Source organism: Geotrypetes seraphini, chromosome 4, assembly GCF_902459505.1.
Source record: "Geotrypetes seraphini chromosome 4, aGeoSer1.1, whole genome shotgun sequence".
Taxonomy (NCBI): domain Eukaryota; kingdom Metazoa; phylum Chordata; class Amphibia; order Gymnophiona; family Dermophiidae; genus Geotrypetes; species Geotrypetes seraphini.
In genome coordinates this window covers 135504544-135519795 of record NC_047087.1, presented here as the reverse complement: position 1 = coordinate 135519795, position 15252 = coordinate 135504544, and the positions used below count along the sequence as shown (strand labels likewise).

At 44.1% G+C, this 15252-nt stretch overlaps 1 protein-coding gene across 2 annotated transcripts in view; it reads left to right on the top strand.

The window, feature by feature from the left end:
* Positions 1-15252, top strand: part of PKNOX1 (PBX/knotted 1 homeobox 1) — a 388408-nt gene that overhangs the window by 81492 nt on the left and 291664 nt on the right. For both annotated transcript variants that reach the window (XM_033942740.1, XM_033942741.1), the window contains exon 2: positions 13103-13256. The gene's annotated coding sequence lies outside the window, so the exon portion shown is untranslated. The remainder of the gene's footprint in view (positions 1-13102; positions 13257-15252) is intronic.

The following is a 15252-nucleotide window of genomic DNA, read 5'->3' as shown; positions in this document are numbered from 1 at the left end:
ATGGATACAGCTCCGCGGCTATAACATTTAAAATAATAGCGATCCAAAGGGGGAGGGGAGAAGGTGCGAGGAAGTCTGGAGCTGCAGGGCCGACATTAGAGGGAGTAAGAGTTGATGGTGCCGCAGGGTCCCGCGGGGGGGGGGGGAGGAAGGAAGGAAGAAGAGGAACCGAAGCATGGCAATTGTGGGGAAGTGCAATCCCCCCAATGCGTCCCCTTACCTTACCTCCCCTTACCTTTGCGACGCGTGTGTGCGCTGTGAAGAGAAACTTTGCGCTGCGATGTAATATTTTGTGCGCGCGCGCAGGCCAGCGCACCTTAGCGGGAACACTGCACACCACCACATTGCAGTCCATAAACTCCGCAGATTCCGGAAGGCTGCGAATCCGAATGTTAGCCCGCCGACTGCGGTTTTCTAAATCTTCTATTTTAACAAGCAAATACAGCTGTGTTTGCTGAAAGTCAGTGTGTTGGGTGTCTAAGCGGGTAAGCTTTGTCTGCTGGTCCTCTAAACGGCTCTCCGATTCATCAACGTGCCTCCCCATCTCAGAAATTTCCCCACAGAGATCCGATGCTAGGGCTGTCAGGTCAGCACGGACTGCTTTCAAATCCACCTGAATCTTGTGAAACATGTCCCGAAGCTCCAACATGTTGTCCTCCTCCGAAGGAGCCACCAAATCAGGCAAAGGCTGTGGAGGTGACTCCGAGGTCGGTTCCATAAGTTGCAGGGCCGCTGGTGCGTTCGGGCGATCACCAGTGCGCATCGCGTAATCTTTTATCGTGAACTTCAAGCATTGGTCTCTGACCCACCCTATACAGTATTTCACCATGACAAGGTGATTCTTTGTACTCATCCTAAATTCCTTCCAAAAGTTGTTATGGAATGTCTTCTCAATCAATGCATTGTGCTTTCAGTTTTCTTTCCAAAACTGCATTTTCATCCTGGAGAAGCAGATCTTCATACATTGAACTGTAAGCATGCCTTGGCGTACTACTTGCAAAGGACTAAGTCACACTGGACTTCACCTCAAGTGTTCATTTCCTTTGATCCTAACAACTTGGGACGACCTGTCACCAAGAGAACTATTACTACATGGCTAGTGACCTGTATTTCCTTCTGCTGTGCTCAAGTTGGGTTGCACTTCGAGGGACATGTTATGGCACACAAAGTTCGAGTGATGGCAGCAGCCTCAGTGGCTTTCTTACGATCCACTCCCATTGATGAAATTTGCAAAGCAGCTACTTGGTCCTCAATCCACACTTTCACATCTCACTACTGTCTAGAATCCTATTCCAGATGAGATGGTCATTTCAGCCAAGCATTACAGAGTTTATTTTCTTCTTATTGGCCAACTCTCCCTCCATCCCATTATATTCAGCTAGGGAGTCACACATGTGAGAATATGCTGCCTGCTTGTCCTGGGATAAAACAATTACTTACCGTATATGTTATCCGGAGATAGCAGGCAGATATTCTCACATCTCACCCTCCTCCCCTGGTTGGCTTTTTAGCTTGCTTACGGAACTGAGGTACCGTGAGCCCTTGTCAGGTAGGAAGGCACTCACACATGCGCAGTAGCAGGCAGCCTAAAAGCTTTTGATTTCTTAAAGTGCCAGTGCACTTTTTCACTGTCCATACCGGGCTGCATGGTTGACATTACCCACATGTGAGAATATCTGCCCGCTGTCTCCAGATAACACCTCTTACATATGGTAAATAACCGTGCATTTCTGATATGCCAGGAATACAAAATCTTGAAAAATCTCGGATTTGTTAATTAAAAAGTGTTATGCAATATTGTGGAAATTGAGGACCATCAAGAAAGAGTCCTTTCGGTTGTTGGTCCAGTCTACTGTACTGTCTACCCTGGATTACAGTAATATTGTTTATTTGAGATTACCAAAAAAGACTTTATTAAGACTTCGATTGGTTCAGAATACTGTGGTCCGTTTGATCTTTGGTCTTAAGAAATATGATCATGTCAGTCCTTTTTATGCCAGATTGCATTGGCTGCCTTTTGAGGCCAGGGTGCTCTTTAAGTTCGGGTGTATTTGCTATAAGGTTCTCTTTGGTTTACTGCCCTCTTATTTAGTATTCTACCTGAAATTGTTTTAGTCAAAAAAATGCCTGTTGTTATAAAACCTTTTTGGACAGGACATTAGAATATCAGGCTTGGAAGATGAATTCATGGATGAGTACTTTGATTGCTCAAGCTTATTCTTACCTTACATTTAGGAAATCACTGAAAACTTACCTATTTGATAAAGAGGAATGTTGATTCATTAATGTACATTAACAATGTTTTTTTTAATTATTAAGATGCTTTTTATTTGTAATTTTTAAATGATATTGTATTTAACTAACGCTGTAACTATAGTAGCTGTGTGTTTTAAAGGTGTATTTTTACTGAAATGTCTCAGTTTCTTCTTGTTGTGAACTGCTTAGAACTGCTGGTAGGGCGGTATACAAGAAAATACATTATTATTATTATCTTCACTTCATCAATCTCTGCAGTGGTGGATGAATTCTTCCAATCTCTCCAGAGGGTTATTGTTTCACACCCCTCTACATCAGAAAGTTTTGACCACAGACTTGTCAAATTATGCTTGGGGAGCTCACCTGAACAGTCTTCACACACAGGGTCACTGGTCTGCGCAGGAGCAGCATCTTCACATCAATCTCTTGGAGCTCAAAACCATACACAATGCTCTCAAGACTTTTCATCACATAGTAGCCGATCATGTCCTCTTAGTTTGTATGGACAATCAGGTGACAATGTATGTTTACATAATTTTTATTGAGCAAAGATAAACAAACAGATTCCACTGTGTCAGCCAATAAACAGAGCTCAAACCAAATTTTTAAAATATGAACTCCTCCCTTCCCCCAACCCCTCCCTCCCCCCACCCCTCTTCCAGAGTCCCCCCGGCACTAAGCCTCAACAGCATACAGTATAAAAGTTTCAAGTTTCAAGTTTATTTACATTTGATGTATCGCTTATTACAAATATCTAAGCGATGTACAATTTAAAAACCAGCAGATTGTGGTAATACATATAATTTAACTAAGTTAGACAATTGACAAAACAATTTGGACAAACATGATTGAGAAGGAAGGAAGGGGAAAGTTACAATTGAATTATTTGTTAAAATTTACATAGAGGGGATAATACAATAGGTATAATTGGAAAGAAACAAGAGAAAAGAATATTAAAGACATATGAGAGTATAAAATAGATCATTTCATAAGTCGAATGCATCTTGAAACAAGTAAGTTTTTAACAATTTTTTAAAAGAGATAAGATCTTTTTCATTTTTAATAAAGTTTGGGAGAGAGTTCCACAATAAAAGAAGACAAGAAGATGTAAACAAAAACAAAGGAACAGCACAGTTAGCAATTCAAGATCCTGCTTCTAGCCACAGGCGTCATAGTTGCCCAGAAAGGCTCCAAGGTAGCTGTAAAGCACAGGCCCCATGTGGAGGAAAGGTCCAGTACACTACGACGTTCCCAAGTCAGCAGAGTGATCATTTGAATCCTCCACAACAAGCGGGTTGGGATATCAGGCTCCAGCCATTTCAGCAAAATGCACTTTAAAGCAGATAGAATCGACCCTCTCAGGTATTATTAGATACCTGGCCATCTAATAATAATAATAACTTTATTTTTCTATACCGCCATAATCTAACGACTTCTAGGCGGTTCACAGTGAAGAGAGCTGTACAAATAGCGAATTACAATCTTAAAGATCAATGAATTACAATCTTAACAATCAGCGAACTACAATATAGTATTAACATGTTACAGTGACGGGGCTGGATGGCCAGCGAATTACAGAATACAAATGGTGAGGAAGACACTGAGCAGACAGAGAGTACAGAATACAATTAGTGAGGGAGCGTAGTATTTACATGAAGAGTAATAGCTTTAGAAGGAGGGAGTATTTTGACTAGGAAATAAATCTATTGAACAGAGCAGTCTTAATTTCTTTCCGAAAGGCGCCGTAAGTCAACCTGGCTTTATCAATGAAGTTGCCTAGCCAGGTTTGCTGTCTGCTAGCTTGAAACTTAAAAGTTCTGTCCAGAAAGGTTCTGTATTTGCAATCTGTGATCTTCGGGTAGGCAAAGAAATGATGTGGAGGAAGAACTTCAAAGAGGAGTGCAGGAGAGAAGTGAACAGACATCTGCCAAATGTGTCCAATATAGGCAAACAGTCCAGTCCAAAAGGCCTGAACAGCCGACAGGACCAAAACATATGTCTCAAAGTGGCTTCCAGGTGCCCACATTTGTCACAAACAGCAGATATTCGTAACTTAACCTGGAAAGCCCACAAGGGCGATACATAAAGGCGAAATATCTATTTATATTGCATTTCAAAAAAATATAAATAGGTCCTCAGTACAGGCAATCTAGTTACAGCAGTCAAGATATCATCAGGCAATGCGACTTGGAGGTTCAGAGCCCATGAGGTCTGATATTTGGCATAGTCAGGCAAGGGGTTCTCATTCTTCAAATAGTGATGATGAAATTTGAGGGGAACTTTCAGCTGAGAACCCAAGGTGTAGGCCATAGACAGCAATTCCTGTCTACCACTGCCCAAATTTTTCTTATGGAGGGAAACCACATAATGATGGATCTCCAGATAGACAAACCGATCAATACCAGTTAGGCCATAATCTCTGCACAGCTGGGCAAAGGATTTCATCGTGCCATCATGATGGACCAGATGAAACAAATATGGCAACCCCCTTGCCTCCCAATGCCTGAACTTCGAGGCCTCCATCTCAGGTAGAAAATTCCTATTGAATCTAATAGGAGAGAGAGGGGACTCGCAGGCACTAACACCATGAAACCGACACACCCATTTTCAGACCTTCCGTAAAGGCAAACAAAATAGATGGAGTCCCAGGTGAGGAGAGTGTGGGGGGATGGAATGGAGGTAGGCACTTAAATGAACCCTGGAAAAACAGGAAAGTTCCAAGGAGGTGTTTGTAAAATCATTCGTGCCCCGAAAGTAGTCAATAATATGGCACATGCCACAACCAATGGTGAGATAACGAAGATTAAGCAATCCCAAACCCCCTTTGTAGAGAGGTCGTGCCACCTGCTGATAGGAAAGCCGGGCATGACGACCCCGCTACAGAAAAGACTGTACAAGCTGAATATATTTGGTCTCGTCATGATGAAGCATATACAAAGGAAGTACCCGGAAGACATAAAGCCAATAAGGAATTTTAATCATATTAAGTAAAGCAACCCAACCCAAAAGAGAGAGTGGGTTAGGCCTGCCACAGACGCAGCTTAGTTGACAAGGCTTGAAATAAAGGCCGCACATTGAGAACATATAAAGTAAAAAGATCAATAGGGATATGGACTCCAAGATATTTAAAGGAAACTGGTCTATTGCAGAGGAAAGCCACTACCCCACTGAGTGCGGATAGAGGGGTGGGATGGCAGGGCGACCGATTACTAGACCAGAATAGAACCCATATTCTGCTATAATATCCAGAGTCACCGGTAAAGAACAAGCAGGGTCTGTTAGAATGAGCATTAGATCGTCAGCAAACACCAGAGTTTTAAGTTCCTGCCCAACTATACTCAGCCCCCCCCCCCAACTCCTGAAACTGCCTCAAGGTACACAACAGAGGCTCAAGCATGAGAATGAAGAGTAGCGGGGACAATGGGCAGCCCTGACGTGTACCCTGTCGAATAGGAAAACTGTCTGAGTGAGTCCCATTTACCACTAGCAAAGCCATGGGGTTAGTATAAAGAGCGCTCAAGGCAGCACAAAAGAACCCCGCTACACCAATATAATTCAATGTGCAATATAGATAAGACCACGAGACGTTATCAAATTCCTTAGCCGCATCCAAGCTCACAAACAGCATGGGGACCGCAACATGTTGAGCATGAGCTAACGCAAGCAAAATCTTACGAACGTTCAAAACCAACTGACGCCCAGGTACGAAACCCACCTGGTTTCCATGTATCAGAGTGGGGATGTAGGGAAGAAGTCTATCTGCAAGTATACGAGCGAAAAGCTTAAGATCGACATTGATCAGCGAAATTGGGCGATAGGAGCCTGGAAGATCAGCTGTTTTACCCGGCTTAAGGAGGAGAACTATCGAGGCTTCATTGGAAAAACGCTGAAAAGCACCCTTCTGCACAGCTGTCTGATAATAAGCAAGTAAGGGACCACAGAGGTGGGTTTCCAAAATATGATAAAATTCCCCCGAAAACCCATCAGGGTCCAGGACAGCACCCGCCCTACTGGCCTTTATCGCCCTTTGCAGTTCAATCGCCTGTAACGGTCTATTAAGTTGGTGAACATCAACCTCCTGCAAACGGGGCATCCTCGAAGCAGCTAAATAATCATTCACAAGTTCCACGGGGGGGGGGGGGAGAGGGGAGCACGCATAGTCAAAATGGGTTGCAGTTCCATATGCCTATCAACCAACTTAGCCAACAATTTGCCTGGTTTATTATCATAATGCTGAAAGTTATATTTACAATATGAGGACCACCGTTGAGTACGAGAGTGAAGGAAATCATTAAGGGCCGCTTGCGCTGATAAATACTTTTCCCTAGTGACCTCTGATGGCCGGGCCAAATGCTCTCGCTTCGCTACCCTCAGGGACTTTTCCAAGGTAATGATCGCTTTATTAAGTCTCCGAAGCGTATAACAGATGTAACATAGTAACATAGTAGATGACGGCAGTCTGCCCAACCTGATTCAGTTTAAATTTTTTAATTTTTTCTTCTTAGCTATTTCTGGGCAAGAATCCAAAGCTTTACCCTGTACCGTGCTTGGGTTCCAACTGCCGAAATCTCTGTTAAGACTTACTCTAGCCCATCTACACCCTCCCAGCCATTGAAGCCCTCCCCAGCCTCCACCAAACGGCCATATACAGACACAGACCGTGCAAGTCTGCCCAGTACTAGCCATAGTTCAATATTTAATCTTATTTTCTGATTCTAGATCCTTTGTGTTCATCCCACGCTTCTTTGAACTCAGTCACAGTTTTACTCTCCACCACCTCTCTCGGGAGCGCATTCCAGGCATCCTCCACCCTCTCCGTAAAGTAGAATTTCCTAACATTGCCTTTGAATCTACCACCCCTCAACCTCAAATTATGTCCTCTGGTTTTACCATTTTCCTTTCTCTGAAAAAGATTTGTTCTACGTTAATACCCTTCAAATATTTGAACGTCTGAATCATATCTCCCCTGTCTCTCCTTTCCTCTAGGGTATACATATTCAGGGCTTCCAGTCTCTCCTCATACGTCATCTGGCGCAAGCCTCCTATTATTTTCGTTGCCCTCCTCTGGACCACCTCAAGTCTTCTTACGTCCTCCGTCAGATACGGTCTCCAAAATTGAACACAATACTCCAAGTGGGGCCTTACCAATGACCTGTACAGGGGCATCAACACATTCTTCCTTCTACTGACTACGCCTCTCTTTATACAGCCCAGCATCCTTCTGGCAGCAGCCACTGCCTTGTCACACTGTTTTTTCACCTTTAGATCTTCGGACACTATCACCCCAAGGTCCCTCTCCCTGTCCGTGCATATCAGCTTCTCTCCTCCCAGCAAATACGGTTCCTTTCTATTATTAATCCCCAAATGCATTACTCTGCATTTCTTTGCATTTAATTTTAGTTGCCAGGCATTAGACCATTCCTCTAACTTTTGCAGATCCTTTTTCATATTTTCCACTCCCTCTTCGGTGTCTACTCTGTTACAAATCTTGGTATCATCTGCGAAAAGGCACACTTTTCCTTGTAACTCTTCAGCAATGTCACTCACAAACATATTGAACAGGATTGGTCCCAGCACTGATCCCTGAGGGACTCCACTACTCACCTTTCCTTCCTTCGAGTGACTTCCATTAACCACCACCCTTTGGCGTCTGTCCGACAGCCAGTTTCTGACCCAGTTCACCACTTTGGGTCCTAACTTCAGCCCTTCAAGTTTGTTCAACAGCCTCCTATGAGAAACTGTATCAAAGGCTTTGCTGAAATCCAAGTAAATTATATCTAGCAAATGTCCTCGATCCAGCTCTCTGGTCACCCAATCAAAAAATTCAATCAGGTTCGTTTGGCACGATTTACCTTTTGTAAAGCCATGTTGCCTCGGATCCTGTAACCCATTAGATTCAAGGAAGTACACTATCCTTTCTTTCAGCAAAACTTCCATTATTTTTCCAACAACTAAAGTGAGGCTCACCGGCCTGTAGTTTCCTGCTTCATCCCTGTGACCACTTTTATGAATAGGGACCACATTCGCTCTCCTCCAATCCCCAGGAATCACTCCCATCTCCAGAGATTTGTTGAACAAGTCTTTAATAGGACTCGCCAGAACCTCTCTGAGCTTCCTTAGTATCCTGGGATGGATCCCGTCTGGTCCCATTGCTTTGTCCACCTTCAGTTTTTCAAATTGCTCATAAACACCCTCCTCTGTGAACGGCGCAGAATCTACTCCATTTTCTCGTGTAACTTTGCTGGACAATCTCGGTCCTTCTCCAGGATTTTCTTCTGTGAACATAGAACAGAAGTATTTGTTTAGCACATTCGCTTTCTCCTCATCACTTTCTACATATTGGTTCCCAGCATCTTTTAGCCTAACAATTCCATTTTTCATATTCCTCCTTTCACTAATATATCAGAAAAAATTTTTGTCTCCCTTTTTTACATTTTTAGCCATTTGTTCTTCCGCCTGTAAGCCAAAATATGTCCTCTGAGAACTGTCTTGGCAGTCTCCCAGAATAAAAGCGGGTCCTCCTGGTGCTGAGCATTGTGATGAACAAAATCCTCCCAGTGCTCCAATAAAATTTTTTTGAACTCAGCATCCCTACTAAAGTATGCAGGAAACTGCAAATGTCCCGCATGCACGTAAGCAACCTCCAATTGAATATCAACCCAGACGGGCGCATGATCCGAAATATGGACAGCACTCACCTAAGCCACAGGCACCTGGGGGAATAGCGAAGGGGACAGCAAGACGTAGTCGAGACGAGACCAGAAGCCATGAGTCCGAGACAAATGTATATAATCTTGAAACTCCAGGTGGAGAAGCCGCTAAGGGTCTATCAAATCTAGCGTAGAGCAAAAGTCAGAAAGCAGAAGCCCTCTCGCACCCAAAGGAGTGGACGGGTTGGAAGATTTATCGAGCTCAGGGTCCATTACTAAATTAACATCCCCCACCAGGAGTAAAGGGTCACTTGGGAAATGTGCTCTAAGTGCAATCAGACCTTGTAAAAAAGCAAGTTCAGATGAGTTAGGACCATACACTATGAGCAATAAATAATAGGAGTCCCCCACCTGCAGACGCAGCAGCAAATGACGGCCCACTTCATCTTTATGTAATATCTGTACACCAATGGGAGAGGACTTGCGGAGGAGAACAGACACCCCACCATAATGCCCCGTAGGAGATGAGAAAAAGACCTCTCCCACCCACGACTTCTTCAGCTTAAGGTGTTCTTCATCGGTCAGCCTGGTCTCCTGGAGACACGCAATATCAGCTTTAGAGCATTGCAAGGAGGCTAGAATTTTCTGCCTCTTTATTGGTGACGTGATGCCCCCAAAGTTCCAGTAGACCAGCCTAAAGGACGTACCCAGTACCCGGACAGAGGAGCAAAAACATACAGGATAAGTCTGTAACAGAATCCAGGGGCCCAGCCTCCCCCACAGCACTTCAAGCACAAGAAGCACCCATCATATTATACATCTTTCAGCTATACAAACAAAGCAAAGGTAAAGATATTAGGAAGTCTGTTCCCACCCCCAGCAGGGAATCCAGAAGCCTAACCCCCCCCCCCCCACCCTCAAGATTTCTACCTTAAGGAGATAATTGTGGATTTTCGCCACTACCACTCCGGGACACTGACGGTCTTCTGCACCATGTGATGCACGCGCTCCAGGCACAGGGAACCCAGGCCAGGCGATAAGGGGAACTCTGCTGCCAGCCAATCTTTGAAAGTGGTGCCAAGCTGCCAGTCTGATAAAGTTTCAGGTACCCCAATAAAACGAAGGTTACCCCTCCAGGACCAATTTTTCTAGATCCTCCACCTTTTCCTCACTAGTAGCCAGGTGTTTTTCCAGGTAAGTTAGATGGACAGTCAGGTCCTGGGCTGTGTCCTCCGCCACTGATACCCTCCTTTCCAGCTCTATGGTACGAACGACAGTCTTCCCCAGCAAAGTTTCCATGTGGGTGAGCTGGATGGATAATTTCTCCATCTGCGGAGACAACGCCGAAGTCACAGTTGTGGTAAGCTATCTCAACTGTCCTTCGGTGAACTCCGCTGCCAGCAACAGTGCTGGTCCGCCATTTTGTCCTTGTCGGGCCGCGTTTTCTCTTTGAGTTTCGCCACTGTTCGGCTAGTCATGCTGCTCCCCGATTTGGACACAAATTGGTCCATACAAAAGTGCACCCAGGAGAAGCCTCGTCGCGCGCTGAAGCCGGGTAAAGCCGGTTAAAAGTAGCAGGGCATCAGCAGGGGCCCAGGAGCTGCAGAGTGTGCAACCGCACTCTTCACTGCATCATGTGATCTCTCCCAGGTGGCAATGAATTATATAAACAAACAAGGAGGGACAGGTTCTGTACTTCTTTGCCAAGAAGCTCAAAGGATTTGGCAATGGGCAATTACTCGCAATATATTTCTCAAAGCAATATACATTCAAAGAGAAAATAAATCTTTAGCAGACAAACTCAGCAGGTTTCTCCGACCACATGACTCTCAACTCTGCAGTCTTGCATCAGATTTTCTCGCTCTGGGGGATGCCTCAGATAGACCTGTTTGCATATCCTCTCAATCACAAACTACCTCAGTTTTGCTCCAGACAGTATACTCCTCAGCTTTTGGAAGCAGATGCTTTTCTACTGTATTGGACACAGAAGTTCCTTTATGCATTTCCACCAATTCCTCTCATCCTCAAGATGCTTGTCAATCTCAAACAGGAGTCGGCCACCATGATTCTCATAGCTACTTGGTGGCCCCTGGTTCTCCCTTCTACTTCAACTCACGGACAAGAATCCAGTACCCCTGCAAATTTTTCCATCTCTTCTCACATATAGTCAAGGATCTCTTCTACATCCCAGTCTTCAGTCTTTGCACCTGACTGCTTGGTACCTCTCGAGATGACATTGGCTGACAGTCATCTTTCTGACTCTGTCAGACTTATCTTGGAAGCATCAAGAGAACCATCTACTCAACAGTGCTACCAACAGAAATGGACACGATTTTCTACATGGTATACTCTTCATCATCATGATGTGGCATCCACCTCTATCTCTTCAGTATTGGATTACCTTCTACATATATCCAATTCAGGTCTTAAGACCACTTCTATTAGTGTTCATCTCAGAGCTATCAATGCTTTCCACAAACCAGTCGATGGAAAACCTCTCACTTCTCATCCCCTCATAAGAAGATTTATGAAAGGACTTTTCAATGTCAAGCCACCTCTCAATCTGCCTCCAGTGGGTTGGGATCTTAATGTAGTTCTTTCTAAACTTATGAAGCCTCCTTTTGAACCAGTGTCTTCAGCTTATCTGAAGTATCTCACTTGGAAAGTGGTCTTCCCTATCTCTCTCACATCTGATCGTTGGGTGAGCGAACTCTAAGCATTGGTGGTGGATCCACCTTTTACAGCGTTCCACCATGATAAAGTGGTACTTTGTACACATCCAAGATTCCTCCCAAAAATAGCACTGAATTTCATCTCAATCAGTCTATTGAGTTACGAGTGTTTTTTTCCCAAGCCTCACTCTCATGCGGCTCTTCACACTCTGGACTGCAAACGAGCATTGGCCTACTAGTTTTAGAGGAGTCAATCTCACAGAATGTCTCCTCAATTGTTCGTCTCTTTTGATCCTAACAACTTGGGCCGACCTGTATTCAAGAGAACTATTTCTTCATGTTTGGTAGCTTGTATCACCTTCTGTTATGCTCAGGCTGAACTGTATCTGGAGAGTCATGGCACAGCACATAAAGTCCAAACTATGACAGCTTCTGTTGCTTTCCTTCGTTCCACTTCTATTAATGAAATCTGAAAAACTGCTACGTGGTCCTCAGTTCATACATTCACATCTCACTACTGTCTGGAATCTTATTCCAGACGAGATGCTCACTTCGGCCAAGCAGTATTGCAAAATTTATTTTCTTAATGGCCAACATTCCTTCCGTCCCCTTTTAGTAAGCTAGGGAGTCCCACATGTGAAAATATGTTGCCTGCTTTTCCTAGGATAAAGCACAGTTACTTACCGTAACAGGTGTTATCTAGGGAGAACAGGCAGATATTCTCACAAACCACCCCCACCCCCCGGTTGGATTCTTAGCTTGCTTACGTTGGGTGGGCATGCATGGTGTGGGCAATCGCAAACTTTCTAAAAATCTTAAAGTGGCGATGCACTTTTAAAGTATCCGTGCTGGGGCTCTATGGATAACATCACCCACATGTGGGAATATCTGCCTGCTGTCCCTGGATAACACCTGTTACAGTAAGTAACTGTGCTTTTCTTCTCTGAATCTGCCAATCTAGAGGCCATAACTGTGCTCCCTCTCTCTGTGAAGCACTTTTACCGGGGAGGAGGATGCTACCTTCTTGGAAGCTAAACTTCTCCAAATGCAGGCATACGTCTAGGTGCTATTTCCACACTCCTACCTCTCTGCTTGCTCTTTCCACCATTTCAGGTAGAGGATTTATGCTTTTAATTTAGCATCGATCAGAATTCTGGTTTCAGACTGCCATTCCAAATAATGATACCCCCTCCTTACCCTGCCCTGTGATAAAATTTTTGTGGGAACCTCACATTAGAAGCCATATGGTCAGAAGCTCTACTCTGTGGATTTGCCTGTTTGCTAGAAATAGAGAAAGGAGTTGCTTCAGCTAGACACAGATTGGGGAGCAAGATATGGACATAGAGAGGAAAGAATATGGACTGCATAAGAGGGGATGAGGGGGGAAGCGGAGGATAGAGATGGGGGTAGGACACAAAGGATTATGCCAGACAAACAGAATGGGTTAGGAATAGAGGACAAGATAGTGAAATGGTGTTAATTTTTAGTTTATTGTATTGTAAACTGTTGTTTTCATTCTCCAAGGACAAGCAGGATATGGTATTCTGTCTGATGGGTGATGTCACCGATGGAGCCTCGACGTGGATACAATCCTCAGCATTCTATTTTCTAGAGAACTTTAGAAGTGACTGCTGTATATGCGTGCATTTTCCAGTCTGCCATCATTGGGCGAGACCAGGTCAGTCTTTAGTTTTCGAGCCTCTCTGCTTGTGTTTTAAGATGTTGCCATTTTGCCCTGTATCTTCCTTTTAATTTCTCCCTATATTTTGTGTCATATGGGGCAGTGTCTTTCCTTAGTCAATTTTTCGGCACTTAGAAGATTACTTTATTCTCTGAGGACAAGCAGGACATCAGATGGATAACATCACTTACGAAGCTCCAGTGCAGACACTACTTGGTGTTCTAAATCTAGAACAGGCTTGTCCAACCTATGGACCACGGGCCAGAATCCAGCCCATCAAGTGGTTTTTTTTTGGCTTCGGAAATTTGGCAATTCTTATACTGTTTACAATAGGGTTCTTGCGTCCCCACTGTGACTTTACTCTCTGTATGCTCAAGCCAATTGGTGCCAGAAGTTTGGGTTGGTCTTGAAAGACTTGAAACCATGAGACAAACATAAACTTCTGGCATGATGTGGCTCAACTTGCAGAGAGCCATGACGCAGTGGGAAAGCAAGAATCCTGCTGTTTCTTCTGTAGCTAAAGTCAGGTGAGGGGAAAGAGACTGGGTGAAGACTGGTGGGGGAGGGGTACATGAGAGAGAGTGAGAAAGTGGGTGAAGGCTGGGGGTGGTGGACAATGCACCATTGTATTTTGATGAAACATGCAGCAAAATACAATGGTGTGTGTTTTGGCCCTCCAAATGTTACAAAATATAAAATGTGGCCTCCAATAGTAAAAGGTTGGACAAGCTTGTTCTAAAAGCTTTTGACAGGCACAACTGCGCATGCACACATACTTTCCCACTTGTCTGATTTGCATGGGACCTACATTTGTCTTTTATCTGCGGAGGAGAGATGATGTCTGTTTTGCCTCTGTGTCACACGTCTATTGTGAAGATACTTTTTTTCTGTCTTTCACATGAGTAGTTGGACCTATTTCCCCCCCCCCACTTGTTATTCACATTATGTTTTCACATTTTTTACACTATCATGTTTTATCTTTTTTTGTGCTCAAAACCAACACAGGCCTGATCTCCTGGTTAGGATTTCCCCTTTATTCAATAAAGCGCACCCCCCCAAAAAAAAAAAAAAACCCTAAAATTGCTCCATTTGATTTTTGCTTTGGTTATTTTTCTTTTCATGTCCCAGAAACCTCCCTGTGGGCTTAAGAAGTGTTCAAGGTGCAGTAGAACCAGGTCTGTGACTGATCCTAATGACGCAGAGAGGGAATCAAAGTGCAAACCACATAAAGAACAATAAAAAACACCAAGGGCCTTCAAGTCTGGGGCAATCATCCTTTCTTTTATGGATGGATCTGACATAGGCTGTGTTTCGGCGTAACCATCTGCATAAGGGGTCAGTAGAATAGATTATTTTATACAGTATGAGGGGCATAATCGAAAGGAATATCTAAGTCCGTTTACGTCTAAGTCACAAGTCGTCCAAAGTAAAAAACAGCTTAGGACACATTTTCGAAAAATACATCCAAATTTTTTTCGTTTCGAAAATCGTCTAAGCATACGTTCTGCCGATCTGATCATCCATGTCGCTAAATCATCCATCTTTATACCACATTTTCGTCCAACTTTTCATCCAAGGCAAAAACACCTAGAACAAGCCCTGTTGGACATGGGAGGGGTCTGAAAAGTGATGGACTGAACATCTAGACATGGCACCTAAATAGTGGGGTACCTTACAAGGCAATGCTGTGAACTTCATAAAAAGGGTGCAATGTCTTCATCTCACTACATCTTCCTAATAGGTCATGGAGAGACCCCCAAACCACCTCCAGAATCCCCTAGACCCACTTATCTATCACCCCAATAGCCCTTATGGCTGCAGGAGCCACTTATATGCCAGTAAAAAAGGGGTTTGGGGGGTGTATAGGGGAGTGCACACGTTTCAATATCAATGCAGTGATTATAGGGGCTTATGGGCATTAGTTCTCCTCTCCATGGGTCCCTAACCCACCCCCAAGACTTTGTGCAGCACAACTAGGCTTTCCTATGCCAGG